The following is a 17,056-nucleotide window of genomic DNA, read 5'->3' as shown; positions in this document are numbered from 1 at the left end:
GCCTGCTTGAACTCCAGAGCTGTGAAAACAGAAGATGAGTTTTTCAGGCATATGGTGGTTCCTTGCTTTGGGAAACACCTTTGAGACATCTCACCAGTTCACAGCACCACCACCAAACTATCATTTTCATGCTCCTACTGGAAAAATGTTATCCTTCACTTTCCACCACCTCTGCTTGCAGACAGCACAGCTACTCATTGCATTACAAATGGCTGTTCATTCTGACAGTGAGAGCAGAGAACACTCATACACAGGGATGTGGTCCAAAGCTCAATTAATTTATATTGTAAAAATGTATTGAGTTTCAATTGAGGCCTTTCAAAGTAGCAGGAACCATGCATCAACCACCACGCAAGCCTCACTGTTAATAATTGGCCAATTTGCTAAACTGCATGGATGAAGCTGTAGTTAATGATAAATGTCTTGTCAGCATGCTACATTTGAAAACCACAAATTAGGAAAACATCTGCTTAAATCCAAAGTATGACTAAGAGAAAATGAATGGGTTTCATATTTAACATTTAACTTCCACTAGCAACTGCAAGGCACATCTGTCTCCCAAAACACAAACCACTGTTGGGATAAATGCATCACTATGTAATGACACGACTCCCTGCCAGCACAGGCTGACACCAGTGCTCAGCTTCAGAGCTGAGGTGCCTTTTGTTTCCCCATGTGGTTTCCATCACTTACTCTCTGACTTGCACTTACAACCCAGTTTGCTGTAAATTTGATTATGGATGAGAGTCAGTGTGCAAGTACAGTCAAAACAACATGGAGAGCCTCACAAACCCCAGCCCAGGAGATCCTGAGGATGCACAAAGCTGCTGAGGAGTGCATGTGGTGAGAGGGGCTCAACGAGCAGGGGATGCCACAATGGCACACGCACTGTCATTGCCACCGGGGGCCATGGATGGCCCTGTGCCTAGGCTGTATTGTGCTACCAGCATCTGGAGTGTCCTGACTCATGGTGTGTTTTCTGGCATTTACCACAGGCCTGACAACAGTTTTGTTTTATAGCTAGTTATACCCTTTGTTCTTTAAGTAGCTGCAAAACTCTTTAAAGAACTTTTACAAAGCATGCAAATAAGATCTGCCCAGTGGTCTCAAAGAGAAAAGCCAGCAGCATATAATGTTTTCAGCGCAGGAGCTATAGATGACTCCTGTTCCCAGCAATCTAATTCCACAGTGCTGCAAGCCTACGCAGCAGTGTGCCTATCCCAACAGCTGCAGCCACTTCCCAGCTCTGGTGGTTACCTGCTGGACACAGGCACAGGCTCCCTCGCCAGAGAAACCACCTCACTTGACACTGCCACAAGCCCTGAAGCTGCCTCACCCTCCTCATATCTTGCCCAAGTTTGGAACATTGTTTCCAATAACCTGCACCCCCAGCTGGGCAACGCTCTGGGTGCTGGCTCTCCCCAACTCCTTGCTTGCTCCTGGGATCTGCTGCTGGGTGTGGGGAAGGCAAGGCCAGGAGTGCCCTGCACAGCTGCACTGGAAACGCTCTGGCCACTTCAGACCAACAGCCTTTGGACCCTGCTGTGGAGCAGGGCAGCACCCGCCCCCTGTGCCTGCTGGCTTCATCCCTGGATTGCAAGCCAACAGTCCAAACCAAGGAAAGACTGGGGCTGCAGAAAACCTTCCCAAAAATGAACCCATTGTATGGTATGTTGAATACCATATGGTCTTCATACCATATGGCATTCAACCATTCAGTTGTATGAAGAAGCCACAGCCTCCAATCCACTTAAGAGAGACACAGAATAGGAGGGAACAGTTGCTCCCACGCACCAATAGGTTTGGGAATGGCCAAACCTTCAAAATCCATTTCTATTATGAATTTCCAGATTTCAGGGTGTTTCGGGTTGCAAAATTTATCCTCCCACAGCAGAAAAAGAATATTTTATCATCTAACCAAGGCAAAGAAGGAAGTGCTTGTTCTCGGGTCAGTGAGAAAGCAGATATGCAGAGAGAGGGTTGGAGAAGAGCCGTACATAAAACATATTTTAAAGAGATACTCAGATTTGAGGATTTCTGTTCTGTTGTGAAATACACAACGCAAGAGATACACCAGGCCAGCGTGCACAGCTTTGAAAGTTTCTTTCTTTCTATTCTACTATCACAATGTTTATGTATTGGATAATGTAATTTTGTAAATAATCTTGCTACAGACTTACTGACCTGCTGGAAAGTGCAAACACAAGGTGAGGATAGCACTCAGCTAAGGTAGTTTGTGGGTGTTATTCCCCATTTGGACATACCTCCCACCCCCAGCTCATCCTCAGGTTACTGCAAGGCAGCCCCCACCTGCTCGTGGGGGGTCTCTGCCACAAGATGATTGAAAGCAGCTGAATGAAGCTCTCATTCTGCATCAAGCACTCGGGGAATTGGCCTGCGTCAGACACAGTTAGCTCTATCCCGCGCAAAACATTCCCGATTATAAGGTCAGCAATGTAAAAAGTAAACAGAACTTGTTCTCTGCAATTATTTATTTAACACCCGCTGTACAGCTGGCCTACACCAGCACCGCTAGGAAGGCCAGAAATGGTCTTTCTTTGCTGAAATAATGGCAGGCAGGAGTGCTGCCACACAGTTTTGACAAAGAAATCCATAGCCCAGACAAGTTTTCACACAGTTCTGAGAGACGGGAGTTGAAATTGTACATTGATATCGCAGCACTCACAATGGGATTAGCAAACACTGGCAAGGTCATATCACCATAAATCAATTCAGCCCACCTGCTATCCCTGTAATCTTTATTATGCTTTCAGTATCCAGGAACAGTGTCAGAGGTAAGGTATCTAGATGGCTGGATTATTTGAGCAATCCTGTCTACAAGAGTGATGAAAAGGTTGACCACAAAACATGTCTATTAGAACAGACCAACAACCTGGAGCTTGATTTTCAACTGACAAAACTAAGGGTTTCAAAATGCTGCCTAGCACCTTTCAAAATTAGGAAAGAAATAAAAAATCTGGACTAATAAATTAATCATCTGAGTTGCAACTACTTATATATTCACAAATATTTGAAATGCTGCATAAGGTGTGAATTTGAATACTTTAAAAAAACCCCTAAGTCATAGCACTGCAGAATTTTTCTTGTGTCTTCCATGAATTTTGCATATATTCTAAGATTTTTGCATTCCCTCCCCAAGACACATCTTTACCTGTAATTACACCTACCTGTCAAAATATTCACATGAGAAATTTTTAACAATTTTTGTTCCAGAGTGTGCCCTTTTTTTTCCCAAGCAGTTGGTATTACTATGTTAAAATTTCAGAATTAAAATGACAAGGACATTAACATACCCAAGCATCCTAAATGTATCATCACTCTGCACTAGTACAGTATTAGATTTAAATGTGTGCAGTAGCATGCTGATTTTTCTAAAGCTTCTTCTGAATCAGTTAGCAAACTTTAAATTAATGATTCAGCATTCCTGAATACATCACACAGAATCATCTCTTAATTATGCAAGCACAAAATCATTCTGTTATGCAGAAAGGTGAACATATCTCTTCCCTGTAATGTATCACTTATGAGAAAAATATTGGGCTGCCTTCTCTAAACTCATCCAAAACAATTGCCACTGTACTAAAAAAGCAAATATGCCTCAAAAATATACAAGTCAACTGCTTGACAATGAAGTTGGGAAGATATTAGGTCTAGATGTAGTTTTCAAATTAAAACAGGACAGAATTCAGCCTCTTGAACACAAGGGAACTACATCATATTTCAAACACTGTTAGGAGTAAAGACAAAGTTCAGCAAATTCCACAACATATATTAATTACAATAAAATTATTATAATTACATTTAGTATAATGCTGTTTTGCTGATCTTATCAATAATACAGGGTCTGTATTCACTTTTGCTTGTTGAATAAATCCAGCAGTTATACCAACAGAGACTGGAGCACTGGTTAAAAAATGAACTCTGGAAATTTCTCCTATATCCTTAGATTGTTTCTGGCTGATATTAAGTAACTGCTCATTTTCCCTTCAGCTCCACAAGGAGTTGCTTTGTTGGGTTTTTTTGTTTAAGTAAAATGAATTTTTTGGTCATAAAAGCTTAGAAAGACTGCTGAAAGGAGAAAACCCTTCACCTTCATAATTTAAGCTCTGAAATCATCTACCACCAATTTTTTTTTTTTCCTGAGTTCTGGTTAGAAATGATAAAAAAAAGAGATCATGTTTCCCAGTAAGTTCAGCTAATGATGGGGAGCACTAAAAACCTTAAGCTACTTTAATATGTGTATAAGCTGCAAGTAAAACCTTTCTTATCCCAAATAATGATTTCTAAAGCCTTCCATTACACTACTGAGAGAGGAAAATAAAACATCAGCCAATGTATACATGTGCTTTGCCAAGTGAGTTTTGCATGTTTGGCAATGCTAAACTCTACTAACCGGACAATTATCTAACCTAACAGTTATATAGAAGATGAAATATAAAATGTTATCACAGAGCTGCTAACCCTGATGTTTACAAAGCTAATGGGAGTTAAGTGCTTGCCTCCTACCAAGAGTCCTTCTGCTCATGTTTTGGCTTGAAACTTTCAAGCCAAAAGGTTCTCTTGCCAGGCAATTTTCACTCAGAAAGGAACAAGATAAAGGGGCAAAACACAGTAGCTTTGTCTTGGAGAACAGTTCTTTGTTTTGATCACAGAAATAAAATTGGAAGTGATCTTAGAAGGATGGTTAGACCAGTTCCTGAAGCAGGATCAAGCTGAACTCAACCACTTGGGACATATTTGTTTAATCTGCTCTTAGGAAGCTTCTTTGGTGGATATTCCATGACCTCCAGGGATAATTAATTGCTCAAATCCCCTTAATTTTATAAAATTCATTAGAAGCCTATGGTGGCTGTCTGCTGACACCCTAAGCCCATCATCCCATGCTCACAGACAAGGGCTTCTCTTACCTGTAGCTGCTGATATCTTATCTTCTTTGCAATCATCCCAGTTTCCTTCTCTACACATTTTGTGTGCTTTGCACTTGTTTGCAAACCCCAGGCTGATTGCTTTTCTTTATATATATATATATATATATAACAGCACAGCCCTGTGGTTCCCTGTTACACCCAACCCCTTTCCTGAAGGGATATTGCCCAAATATGCTGGTGTGACTTCCCACACAATAAGGACTAGCTCAGTCCTTGCTTTTTTTTGACTGTCCAAAAGATTAATTGCATCACAATTTCATTTTATCCTCATCAATATTGCATCCACATTAAGTCAGATCTGGTTTGTCAGGATTACTCTGAATTCCCATGGTGTCTCCAGAGCACTTGTAAACTCTCTCCTCTCAGCACCAATTTAATGGATACTTCGCTCACCCAAGTTATCAATGAAGGCATGAAGTAAACTAAGGATGTTCCAAATAAGGAAATTGTGGCACGCTTTCCATTTGCTCTCCAAACACCAGTAATTCGAGGACATGTTATCCACCTTGAAGCTCTGCTTTGCATGCTTAGGAGACCATGTTTTTTCCTCCCTGACAGTCATTTCTGCTAAAAAAACCCCATATTTGCATTTGCAAGAATAAAAGGGTGGATCACCTCTGGTGAGACTGATTTCTCATTAACAACCCTTGCTCTATATTTCTGAGGAAGTTATCTCGGATTGTTGTTTAAAATCAACTACTTGTTCTGGCTTCTTTGCAACAACATTTGCTTCTGTTTCATTCTAGCTGCTTTCAGTTGCTGAATCCAGGACCACAGAAAACAGTTGGCACTTACAACACAAGAATAATACCAGGTACCACCAAGGTTTGTGCTGGCCATCACATTTCCTGTATATGTTACTCAGTACATGTTTGATCCTGAAAATATGCTTCTTATATTGTGTGAAACTCCAGATTGCATACTGGGCTTATTTCTGCTTTCCCCCATGCAATGCATCTCTCCATAAATAGTTAGGTAAAGTTCAGCTCTTTTCAAGTAAGGAACGTAGTCTAGCAAATGTACTACATAAACTCAAGACTCTAAGTCATTATTTCCAAAAGGTGGGAAAGTTATCATATTGTTTCATGATATTTAAATTTTGTTTGATTTTGATGATGTCCCACAGTATGTCAAAGATGTCTCTGAGCATTAGTGTGCACATAGGAACATTGGTTTATATTTTGAATTTCAGTAGGCAGCCATAGTAATTTCTTTAGCTGTACTGCAAGCATCTAGCTGGAACTGCTTCCCAAGGAAATGCAATCCTTTATTTACTGAAAGTAAAGAAAAATATTTTTCAAAATTTATTTTAAATTTATGCTAAGACCTGTCAGAAATAGCTATAGCACCAGATCAGTGCCCTGAGTAACATGTTGCAAAGTTCTAAACTAGCAGAGAAATTGTGTCATAGTTTTGTGGAGCTTTCAGGGCTTGCTATGACAGTCTGGCAGTGTCATGCTGCCCATGCCTGTCTCCCCAGCACTCTTCCTGCAACAACTCTTATCAGCTAGGCTTCAAATACCCTTTACTGGCCAAAGTCCTGGTTGGTTGGATGATCCCTGCAAACCAGCATCCCAGCAGGGGTCCTGTAAGGAGGGGTGTTGAGGGACCCCAATAACTCAGGACCCCAACAGCCACGGGCCCTGTGCAGGTGGTGGTGTCGGGGTACTGAGTGCTCAAACCCCTCCTGCCCCAAGCTGCCAACAGAACAGCACTGGGAACTTGCCTGGGACCAAGGAACACAGAAGGTCTTTTGGGGGATGAAAAGCAGGAGAAAAGGTGGTATGGACCATAATGCAAATCCACAGGGTGGGCAAAAAGGCAGGGACAAGGATTAGCATTGGTTAGCATTGGCAGAGCCAGGTAACTCTGTGGGAACAGGGCAGGGGCTCCAGCAGATGCACCCCTGCCCCGGAGCGCTGCCGCTCTGCCACACGGCTCCGTGCGCCCGGCGCTGCGCCCGGCCTCCCCTCGCAAAGAACACAATTCTGGGGGAAAGGATCTGGAAAGCTTATTTTAATGTAATAAAGAAAAGAAAATGCAGACTTTAAAAAAGAAAAAAACACAATTCAGAAATCCTTTAAAGGTTTTTACATGAACGCATAGACAAATGCCCAACCGAAAAATAATCCTTGACATATAGTATTTACTACAAGAGATATTACAGTAATATCTCACCACACCTCCTGCTAATGTGTTCTCTGCATGACAATGTTAACCACTACAATAATAATAAGTTTGAATGTATCAATATCTTGCAGTGCCTGGAGGCACAGCTGTTTTCATTTGTGTGTTGAAAGTAGGAGCCATAATGTGGTAGGCGGATAATTCTTCATTTGAATAAGCCATTTCTATTTCACAGTAACATAAGACAACATAAAAGCCCTTTTACCAAGGTAATATCTTCAGTTTGTAGACAGGAAAATGACATATAACTGTGGAAAGCATAGAGTACAAAGAAGAATTTTTATTTCTAAAGTAGCTTCATTTGTGTTCAAAGAAAGGATTGCCATTTGTGGGGGGGGAAAAATTAAACTCTCATTTTTAAATATTAGTGCCAATGATACATTTGAAAAGTTTAATGAAAAAGCATATTAGTAAACTAAGTCTCTGGCAGAACACTACTGACACAAGCTACAGAAATCACATGCAAACCTGAGCTCTCCTGTTTGTATGCTAGGTCAGCTGAAAAGTGACAGCTTGTGACCACAAGTCACCCAGGAGCATCACAATCATTTCAGAATTAGTCTAGTATCACCATCTCCCCTAAAAGCTGTTTACATGCTAGATGCTACTAACCAACATAGCACATGAGTGCAGGAGCAGAAATGCTGGAATAGCTCCTATCTGAAGTGGCCAACATGATTTACTTTTTCTTTACTGCTAATGTTGAAATGTTGGCAATTTAAAGTAATAAATTCTTTTAAAAACCCAACCAAAGCCCCGGAAGCTTCAGCTATTTTTCAATCAGATTTCTGATTAGAAAACTCGAACCTCTGTGGATTTCCTAAGATGTTTATATTACATGACTATATACTTCGGCCTATTTTTTGGTTTTCCCTTTATGCATATTTTAACACAACATAAGTGTTATAAATTCCTATTGTTTAGGTACTCTCACATGCTACTGGTGTACATAAATTATACATGAACCTTGTGAAGCCCCAATCTAATTCAGCTGTTACTGAAGCATGTTGTAAACCCTTCCTGATTTCACTGTAACAAGAGCAATGCTTCTGTGTCCCTTTTTGGTTATATTTAATTTAAGCATAAAACATCAAGTAAGTTTGCTCTCCTTCCATGATCTCTTTGAAATCAGCCTTTAATACTAGGCCATATTATTCATACGGGTAAACAGAAGTAATACGCAGGGTATTTTAGCCTAGAAGCTTTCATTATCTGTTTTGCAATGAATGTTGTTCACTGTTTTCTTTAATGAATTCCAATTTCTATGCTAAAGAAATTTAATGTGAATCTTAAAAGATATATAAGAGGCTTTCTTTAGTTTTCTTATGTTAGAGGGCAACAGTTGTATGAATCAGACCTGAGCATGTTCCTTCTGGCAGAAAACAGCCTGTGCCAGAACTGTTGCAACTCTTTGGCTTTGAGAAGTTTAATTTATTGTCTTAAATAATAAACTGCCATTCAATCAACCTTGTGAAACAAAACATAAAACATGACTGTGCTTAAATCTTGAACAGGAACCAAAAGAGTTTTCCACAAAGGAAACAAAATTGGAAGAGGCATTTTGTATTAAATAACATCGATTATTTTGTTCTCTCTTTCTGTCTGCGTTCAGTATTAATTAGGAGTAACTGACAGTTAATATGCTCCAAGCTCTGCATGGTAAAATTGATTAGTATACTAAGACAGAAAATAAGAATCAGTTTTTGATGAAAAATATCAGGTTTCAGAGCACTGCATGTGGCAGCTGTAGGAAGGAAAAAGTGTGAAGATATTAACCTATCCCCAACACTGAGCTGGGCATTTGCCCACCCCTGCTGACAGAACTGTCAATGGAGTCGGCCGGCCACTACTTTTAGGTTAAGCACTGCCTTATTTCCTCTCAATTTTTGCTTGATGGTCTGTCCATTTTTACTATAAGCACATGCTCTGCTGAGTAGTGATTGTCTAAATGTCTATGGAGCTTACATGACTGAAGAAAAATAAGTTTTTACTTATCCCTCTGGCCTGCACAGCAGATGTTACACCTTGTGTTATTGATGTATCTTTTAACTGCAAAACACCCTAGGACCCAGATTCAATTTTGTGTGGAACGACATCCAAGAAAGTTATTACTACTATTGCCTTTTTTAAAAAAATACTATTTTATTTAATACTACCATATTTCTTTACCAGCCTTTACTTCTGAAAATAAAAAGCTCTCTTGAAGTATAAAGTATCAGTTATTAGAAAAAACCCAAATGATAAAATGACAAAACAAACAAAAAATAATAATGCTTTGATTCCTCTTTTTTTCTTTTTTTATTCCAAAGAACTCTATTCATAGCCTAATGAAAGCATTTCCAAATTCAAACATCTTCAAAAAATTTTGGTATTTTGAGTTCTTCCACGATTTGCAAATAACTCTTTGCCCACTGCTTGTAAACAGCACTAATTCTGCTTTGTACCTACTAACACAGACTATGAGGCTTATTACTGGGTGGTTAACCATGGCAAATCAATAGGATACAATTGGGTGTGGAATGTCTTTTAAAGTCTAAAAGCCCTTTATTACGAAAAAGCTAAGCACAATAAGAAGCTACTGCCCAAAGCAGACCGTATCTTTAATCTGAAATCTCAGTTAGCTATTGCTGCCAGAGCTGCATTTCCCTGTCTTTTCCCCTTGTTACGGAAAGAGCTGAACTTCAAAATTAAATTTTAAAGACCGCTAAGATACTCCACTTGGCATATGAGTGTCCCTCCTTGCTGAGAGGACAGGGACACAGGCATTTCGGCGCGGCGGTGGGTGGACATGGGTGACACGACATGATCTTACCTTCTTGCAACATGAAGGGCTGCCGGGAGCAGCGAGCTGGTGCGGAGGGAGCGCGGCCAGGAGCCGATGTCAGCGTTGCGCACATGCCTCCCGGTAACATCCCACTGACATTCTACCTGCTCTCTGCACCCCGATTATTTACAAGCTTCCTTCCAGAAAGTCACAACTTTAGGAACAAAAAAACCCACCCCAAATGGAGGACTGGAAGGCAGATCACGTGGCCACCAGGAGCCGGTCCTGTTGCATTACACGCAGCAAGTGTGGATGGCAAACAATATCGGTTGATGTTTATGCCATATGTTCTCGATCTCTTCAAGTATCAGCACCAAAATCCTGCTTCTGTACAGTGTAATACCATGGGATCCTACTGGGAAAAGGGTCACAGTCTAATTAGGCAAACTGCGGAAAAAACACGGCTCACTAATGAAGACTGAGGGAGACTGAATTTTACAAAGCAAGCCCTTGCCCTGAAAGACAACAAGTATTACCCAGCTGAAGTTTTAACAGTTTCTTAAAACACACACTCAAATACATCACATTTTATCCCCGGAGCAATTTGTCCATGTTCAGGCTGGCTGCTTCCTAAGGACAGTTGAGGTTTTGAGGAAAGACACTGCTGATATTTGTTAGCTCGAGCAGTATTATTGCTCGAATCAGCCCTCCGCCCGCTCAGAAACACTCAGGGAAAGGCAAAGTCATCATCCAGCACTAATCCACTGCCCCAAAAGTGTACGAAAGCTGACCGGTGCCACAGGTTCTGCTGGGACCCCAAAGCAAGAGCAAGAGGTAGCGCAGAGCCCGCACACCCGCACGCTGCCTTCGGCAAGTTATCTCAGCAGGTTCTTCTTATTGCTGATCTACCTTTTCCTTGAAAACCAAAGTTTTCCAAGAACAAATTTTGCACTTCCATAAACCCAAATATATTACACCTTACATCTGGGTGGCAAAATCAATGATCTTTCCCATATTTCACACTATTAAAAAATTAACATAGACAGAAAACCTATTTTGCTGTCTCTGCTTCTAATGTGACATGGTATATATGTCAATTAAGAAATACATTCTATTATTAATAAATAAATGAGCTGTTCTCTCATATCCAAAGATCAAAATAAGGCAAATATTCCTATTTTGCCACAGGGACATGAGCCTCTTCAGCCCACCAGACAATGTTTCTTACAGCAAGAGCTTGTTAAACTTCCTTTTTCCAGCATTAGTCTGGAAACCTTTCGCAATAGCACTGGCACTCTGTATGTGACATGATCCTTCTATGGAAGATGCCATTTCCAAAATTACCTTGCAGTAAGGCAAACCACAAACTAAATCAGCCTGCAAGCGCACACCTCTTACCTTGAAAAAAAATATTGTAATCCTGCAATACTTCACACTTACTCAAAGTAGAGACTGGAGGGTTCTCCATCCATATTTTCTAATTTTTTCTTGCCTTATTTCTTCCTTCCTGCACCACGTCAGAGAGCTCTCCCCGCCCCTCAAAAGGAGAAAACTATTGTTCAAGTTTTTGGCTTTTCTCCAAATATAAAACCCATAATGCTTAAGAGATGGCAAAGACCATGACTGAAAGGGGAAAGGCACCTAACAGGTGGTCCAAGGGGGTTCCTTCACACATACAACTCCCATCAGGAAACAGCGTAAAATTCAGGGGAAGGAGAAGGAATTAGTAAAAGCTACAGGGCTTTTCTACAGCCTGTCACTTCTCCCCCCGGCACAGGCGCCCTCATGCTCTGCTCTGCATCTGCATTACATTAAACGGGGTGAAGAAACACAAACCAACTTTCACTCGAATGTGAACTCTCCGCTTCGTGTCACCCTCAGGACAATCATGTGAAGCACATATGGCGAGCTCAGCCTGGGAACCGCACAGGACCTTTCCGGCCAGGAGCAGAGCTAATCCTCGCCGCTGCCCGCACAAGGCTCATGTGACTGAGCGCTGCAGGTTCTCCCTGCCCGCAGCTGCTGGCCCAGCCAACTGCGCCCTGTCAGCAGGCAGACTGGCATTCTTTCCACCGAGGCACGGCAGGCCAACGGTGAACGAAAGCGAGGAGAGTAACACAGGCAGTTTGATTGCAGAAAACACTGCCTAACACACAGGCTGCATGGCTGCTGATCTCTCCGAAGAGGGAAAAAATTCACTTTCTCAGTTATAGGGTTTTCCCCAACCTGCATTTTCATCTGTCATCAGATACTTGAGTTTCCCTTCACACCCAGGGAAAGAACGTGCCCCAAAACCATGGTGTTCCTGGCAGTCTGGCAAGTCTCATCCCTGTAGCATGTCCTCACTTCATCTATCTGCTAAGTTAGGAGGAAAGAAGAAAGAAACCAGCAGCTACTTCTTTCCCTACTTGCTTACAAGGAAAGACATGCCATTCAGAATAAATCAGTTAACAGTCAGGTCTATCTGCCTTTTTTAGGGTTTTTTGCAAACTTAAAAGTGATCGAAGGGATCAAAAACTCCATTAATTTTGAAAGTGGATGCACTTTGGAGAGAGACTGTGAAGTCTCTCAGCTGGTTCAATTTCAGCTGGGAGCATCTTCATTGTTTTCAGATGGACCCAATACCCACCTTTTTGGCACATGCAAGGCCTCCTAACTGCCTGATGCCCTCTGCTAAAGTAATATGATGCTCTCTGGGGCTGGTGATATGAGAAAGGCTCACTGGCAGTCTTTAAATATTAGTGGGAGTAAGGAAAAAAAGCATTCAGACCACTTGGATTAAAAAATGAAAAAGCACAGATGAAGTAATGCAGCTGAGAACAGATTTTAGCTGAGCAGTTGGCATACAAGGAGAGATATCAAGTCAAAGGCAAGAATATATTTGATGAGGAGCTGTAAGTCCTGTGATGCAGCTTTTCAGGAAATTTGCTCTCTAACACTCTAATTTGGGATTGTTTAGACTTGACTTTGTAATTTAGCAGTCAATCTTTTTATATAAATCACCTAAGCATAATTTTTGGGTTCTGAAGTCTCTTCACTTGTTTAAAAATCTCTTTTTATTGCAGGAAGCATCAAAAAAATTTAGATTTTGCCCCTGTCTCCAGAATTTCTGGATCATAGTATTACTGTTACAAAACCCATCAGTACGTCATTTTGAAAACATTCTGAGAAGTCAGACGCGTCAATGCAAGCCAAGCAGAAATGTGACGGATCAATTTGAATATTTAAACAGCAGAATTTAGAAAAAGAATTGGACCGAGATCTCCAGATGTGGGAGCATCCCCACTCAAAGAAGACTACTGAATAAAGAACACATCCTGATATTTGGATGGAATATGAGCCTAAAAATCTCTTGGCATAAACTACCTTCTACAGAGTGGGGTTTGGAAGAAGCTTATCTCCATACTCCACAAAAATGAGCTTTAGAGTCATGCTTCTATAATACCCAAGAAATGAGATGCTGGCAGACAGAATTGTGGTTGGATTTGCTGTAAGAATTCCCATATTTCTAAAACAATCAAATAAGTTGGTTTTTTTAAATGGAGTGTGTTTCATCCATCTTAACCTCTATAATGTAATGCACAGTAAAACAAATTATCTCGTTCACCCAAGAAAAAAATCTTAATAAGCTGTCTTCACAGTGCACACAGAAAATTCTAAAACATGTATTTCTTCTGCTTTTACTCACAGCCAGTCACTCCTCCTGGGCTCCATCCAGCTCCATTTAGCAATATTCAAACAAATTATTTTAAAAAGGGAAGCTACAATTCTTTTTGTAGCCAGCATTACAGCCTAATTAAGCATTACAGCCTGGTCCTAAGACCAGGACAGGAAGCCACCTTCCTTACTGGGACTGGAATCAGACAGCTTCATCTACAACTTCTTTATGATAGACAGGAAAACTGAACATATGTCTTGAATGTCTGTATCTAAACTAGCAAGTTGAAGACCAGAAATATTCCACACAACTGCGATTCCAAAATGTTTGGGCATCTCGACATTGACATTTTTGTACAACCACTAGCAAGACCATTCAAACTTCATAAATACTTTTTAACATGACATCAAAAAACAATGACAGACCTTAACATAGTCTTCTAGGTTTGTAAGTGCAACCACTGTTTGATAATAAAACAGGCCCACATCAATATTTCTGATTTTTTTTTTTAGATGCTCAAGTGCCTGTAGAGACTTAGGCTTCAAAGATTGGCAGCATCAAATCTATCTGCCAATATATACTACTGAAATCACAGTGCAGTGCTGCTGCCAGAGTCCAGGTGAATCCTGGTATCAGGGGGGATGAGCTGTAAAATATGGGTTGGGATGATAAAGGACCCTCTGGGCCACATAGTATGAAATATCTGAGGTCAGACTCAAGTATTCAGTGGTCTTTTCTTGCTAGGAAACCTCTACCAAGCTGAGATTTGCTCGTGTGTCTAGCATTCACACTTCTTCACCTGGTTCAAAGACTGTGCTAATCAAATACTCTAACAAGTATTTTTGCTGCACATAAAATACATTTTAGCAGAGAAGATAGTTATACTTTAAGTGGGACCAATAAATCCCCAGTCATCCATATGTGTAACATAGGCTGAAGCCTTCCCAGTGCAGAGAAATGCGGGCCCCCTGCACTACTGCTGGCTGCTTCCATCTAAGGGCAGAGCACAGTCACCTGCTTTAATGATGTTTTTCCTACTTTTCTGGTATTCCTTCTAGGTTTTTGTATTGTAGTCCACAGTGAATGCAGTGGTTCATTATAACACAGGGAAATAACTTGGTGGATGGGACAGCAGGTGAAGATAGTGTTCAGTGCTCAGCACCATCATAAAGAGATCCTGAGCAGTTTCCATAGGTGCATTGGTTTTCAGTTACTTAACTGAATTTCCTAAAATCCTCCTGTACAACAGATCAGTCTCAAAGTCTCTTGTCAGATTTAGTAAGCCTTCAATCAGGTCTTCTAGCCGTGATCCAGCCTGTGTTCTCTGTGTTGGTAATACTTTCAGACACTTTCACCCTCTGATTTATCTACTGAAAGCAAAGCCTTTGTTCATCACTGGAGCTTCAAAGAGAATAATACACACAAAAAGCTCGGCTGCCCACTCCAGCATTAACATACAAATAACTTAGAGGGCTATCTAGATGTCATTGATGAAAACTCAGTAACAAATCATTTAGTTGAGTTTTGTCCCATTTGGCCATACATTTGGAAAAAGGCATGGTCAGCTAGGCTTTCACCAATACAGGATGGTGTTTTCTGCAAGACATCTGGTCCTGCTCAGTTATTTTCACCTAATACAATGGACTGATTTTGTGGAAATTAAAACTATGGCAAAACTGCCATTAATTTGCAGCACAGGGAAGATTCACTAATTTTCTCCCCTAGGAAGGAGTGTGGCTCAGTACATGGAGTAGACAGCTCAGCTCTTCAGCAACTCTGTCAGGAGCATGCAGAGGTACGCAAAAAAGCTCTTTCCCTGTCTTATATGTCGGTCCTGAGGGGTGTGATGGAGACAGCCAGTCCCAAGTGCCATCTGCCATGCTACATGTGAGCATCACACTGTGCTGCCCCTTCACATGCCTGCCTGGATTAGCCAATGTCAACAAGAGAGTTACACCCTTCCCTATATGGGCACATGAAGGGCATCCAGCTCCATGTGCACCACGGGGGAGGGACTGCAGGGAGAGGACAGACAAAACACAGGCTTGAAGCCTTAGGAAGCAATGCCAATCTACTCCTGACTCTTGAAACAGGATCAGAGACCCTGGGAACAGAGCCCTGGAGCAGTCGAACACACTGAGCAGATTTTGTCCCGAATATGAGTCACCTGATGGCAAGGCATAAGACAACCCAGCGTTTTGGTGCTGCCAGCCTTTTTGGTTCCTCGTCTCTCATCCTCTCCAGGTTTTGCACAGCTGGTGTGGTGAGTACAGTGGCCCTTGAGCATCTGAAGTGATGCTCAGGGGGAAAGGCTCAAAGATCTCACCAGTCTGGAGTATCTCCAGGCAGGGTGCATTTATCACCAGTGCCACAAAGGCAGGAGGGAACAAACCCAGATTGTAGTGGGTGCTTCCCTGTCTGCCACATGCTGGGTTTGCTCAGAAGAAGGTTGGTGACCTGGAGCATGAGCAAGGACATGCCAATGGTCCTTCTGGCCTCCTGGTCTCCAAGGAGGGAAAGAGGACAAGCAACACTAGGTCTATAAACAGATCATGGGAAGGATACAGGTGTGAAATTAAGCTGAATGTTGGCTCAAAGATGTCCCAAGGTGGTAAGTCTGGGGATTGAGCAGAAGATGAAATTATCAGCAAAAACACAAGAAGAGTGGTTGGTTAGAATGTATATTCTTCCATCTTTATGCACATACTTTAAGAAAAAAAAGATACTAAAGTATTTTCACACAAATCAGCTGAATATAAATGTGAAATATTGCATGAAAATGACAGAATAAGCCTGAGAGTTAATATCAATACTAACATCTAGGATGAACCATTTTAATAACATCTCCACTCTGCTACTACCCAGGAAAACATGCTGATGCAGGCTGGGAAATCTGAGGAGCAGCTCATGTGATGCAGACTCCTGACATTCCCTCAGATATGACTAAGCTTAAACAAGTGGCATTATCTGGTGCATTTGAAAGCAAGATGTGAACAACGTGATCATGGGGGCTTTTTTTGGTACCTCTCAAAACGTTCCTGTTCAGGATCAGGATGGGGTTTGTGAAGTGAAAGATATTATGAACAAGTTAAAATTTGCTTGCAGCTTTCATGATCTTGCCAGCCTTGAACTTAGGAGAGAGTGCTGAGAGCTAACAGCATGAATGTATAAAACAGTAATTCTGTGAAAATGCCTATAATGGAACTGACACCATCTCCATGACAAAAATAACTACAATTCCTATCACAGAAAACACAGGCTTAGCTAGAAATAGAGCCTAAAAGTAGGCACTCTACTCAGTTTTGCAAGTTTTACATCATCACAAATACATTGGTATTTTAAGTCTGCTGCCTCCAAATGTAGAATTAAATAGTAAGTCACCACAAATGCTATTTTCCAGTCACGAAGCTGAACACACAAGTGAGCTTTGTATTAACCAAAAAATTGAATAAAATGAAAATGAAAATAAATGTATGATGTGAATCCCAGATGCTATTA

The 17,056-nt window shown here is 41.2% G+C and overlaps 1 protein-coding gene across 2 annotated transcripts in view; it reads right to left on the bottom strand.

Moving 5' to 3' along the window:
• RBM20 (RNA binding motif protein 20) overlaps nt 1-17,056 on the bottom strand; it is a 101,930-nt gene that overhangs the window by 28,010 nt on the left and 56,864 nt on the right. The gene's annotated exons all lie outside the window — the stretch shown is intronic.

Source organism: Agelaius tricolor, unplaced genomic scaffold, assembly GCF_023055355.1.
Source record: "Agelaius tricolor isolate 1412-34295 unplaced genomic scaffold, bAgeTri1.0.p SCAF_22, whole genome shotgun sequence".
Taxonomy (NCBI): domain Eukaryota; kingdom Metazoa; phylum Chordata; class Aves; order Passeriformes; family Icteridae; genus Agelaius; species Agelaius tricolor.
Note: the sequence above shows the minus strand (reverse complement) of the source record. Positions and strands in the feature narration are given on the sequence as shown.